The sequence below is a fragment of the Diospyros lotus genome, chromosome 4, assembly GCF_014633365.1.
Source record: "Diospyros lotus cultivar Yz01 chromosome 4, ASM1463336v1, whole genome shotgun sequence".
Lineage (NCBI taxonomy): Eukaryota > Viridiplantae > Streptophyta > Magnoliopsida > Ericales > Ebenaceae > Diospyros > Diospyros lotus.
In genome coordinates this window covers 4,761,990-4,764,255 of record NC_068341.1, presented here as the reverse complement: position 1 = coordinate 4,764,255, position 2,266 = coordinate 4,761,990, and positions in this window count along the sequence as shown.

Sequence of the window (2,266 nt, the reverse complement as noted above, 5' to 3'; positions counted from 1 at the left end):
AGCATGATAAAGCCTTCTACACTGCAATACATCTTTTATGTTGTGATAGCATATATATGCATCTCAATTAATTACGACCATTAAAATACATATCTTTCTTTTCATTAACTAATAATTTAATGAATAGCATCATCAGTTTTATATGAAAAAAAAAATACAAAACTCAACCATAGCAATCTTAATTGGTAATATTATATATCGTTATTCAAAAATTTGGTATCAATGTCTTTGTTTCCTTTTTGCATATGTTATTATAAGTACTGAATACTGATTTGCACATAATTATTCTCATAGGATAACAATTTAATAAATAAAATTTTAGTTAAAATAATAGAATCATAGACAATTGCTCAACGCAGACAATTTGAGAGAAGAAACATGGGCCCATGCTTATTCGACGTTTCCAACATATCAGTTCTGTCATAGACAAAGATAGTTAGTAGTGTTTAATACAAAATGTTGTGATAGTAATAGCTTTATAGATACTTTTACTTTTTTTTATTCTTTTATGGAAGGCTATGTTGATTCTCAAGCTTTGGAGGCTGGATATATACTATATTGTAATGTTTGAGATTAGACTATTTTTCTTTAATGTCTAATTACTTAGTAAAAAAACACGTACACACTCAATAGAATTCACTTTTAGTGCCCCCCGCCCCTTCTCTTATATACTCTCTCCTTTCCTTTTTCCATTTGTTGATCATCAAGCACAGCGTTAAAGATACCAAGAAAAGGTTGGAAATCATTATCCCCCTCTCTTTCCATTATGCAAAGCCAAAGCCATTGCCAATGCCAATGCCAATGCCGAAGGGCCAACTCCTTTGATGAAAAGGTGGATTTGACCATACACTAAGTTTTCCACAAAGTGAAAGCTTATGTAAGCTAAAGCAGTGAACCGATGAGAGCTTCTTCTTCTAATGTTTGGACCCCCACAACCCTTTTCAAAGTGGGTGGGCATAAATATAATAATTAACTCCCTACCCACACTATTAAACAACATAATTAGTTTGATTCATCCATTTTATTTACTTTGGTATTTTGGGTTTTTTTATAATTAATATACCTCTTCATGATAAATACATATTTTACTTAATTTGAAAGGTTTTCATTATTTTATAAAAATTATGCTCACTATCATATTACTCAAAAATTATAATCTCATATATAAATAATGACAATGATCTCGTATGACTTTATAAATCTAATTATGCTTTCACCATTATCATTGTTAAAATTATTAATGTGATAAAAAAATTCTCTTATTTTACTCTCTTCCCCTTTATTCTCCTATTTTGTTTTGTGAACTAACTAGAATTTGATATTTTATCGATCTCCTTTTCTCTTCTTAAGGTGAGTTTGACGAGTTAACCATCACCGATCGAATTGAAGAAAAAAATTAACGAATAATCGAATCTTAATTAATTTAGTATATGAGAAGAAAAGATAGAAAATAATCGAAATAACTAAAATTTATAAAATAACGGTAAAGTAAAAAAAAATGTAGTTGAAGTTACAAAGTTAAGAATGTAATTTATCTTTTAAAGATGTATTGATAATTTTATAAATCTATAAAATGTACAAATATCGTGGAGTAAATAATATTAAGTAAAGTAATAATTTGTTTTGGAGAATGTATTCTAGGTCGGAATCACGGGGGTGGGACCCACCAAAAAAGCTTTTTTTTGTTCATTTCCTTTTGTATCCTATCCGAAGATTCCCCTGGTTGACATTACACTTCAAAACAGGAGGAGAGATAAGGCAGATCAAATCACTGCCGTCGATTCAGTTACATCAAACGTCCGTAAAAGCATATCCCTTTTTACACTGAGATGATGGGTGCAAGTACTCTGTTTCTTTGGATCCAAAAAAGTGGCTTCTAAAAATTAATATTTAAACATAATTTTATGACAGTTTGGGATCATAGAATTTCCCCACAGCTTGGACTGTCATTTCACGTATAAATTCAATAAATTTATCTCATAAATTATAAACTCACACTAATTTATATAATCGTACTAGTTATTCAAGCCTTTAGATATTTTAGTGATTTTTACCATAACAATATTAAAAAATTATTTTAAAATATTATTCAAAATAAAGAAAAATGTAACATTTTTGGGTTACAAATTTGACCTTTTACTCGTAGGGCTAATAGTTAAAAAAAATTCAAATCTTTTCACGAATTTATAATTTAATCCAATCATTTTAATTTTATCAATTAGGTGTAATTTTATCCAATACGTATGTTAAGTTCAAGAGTAAGTAA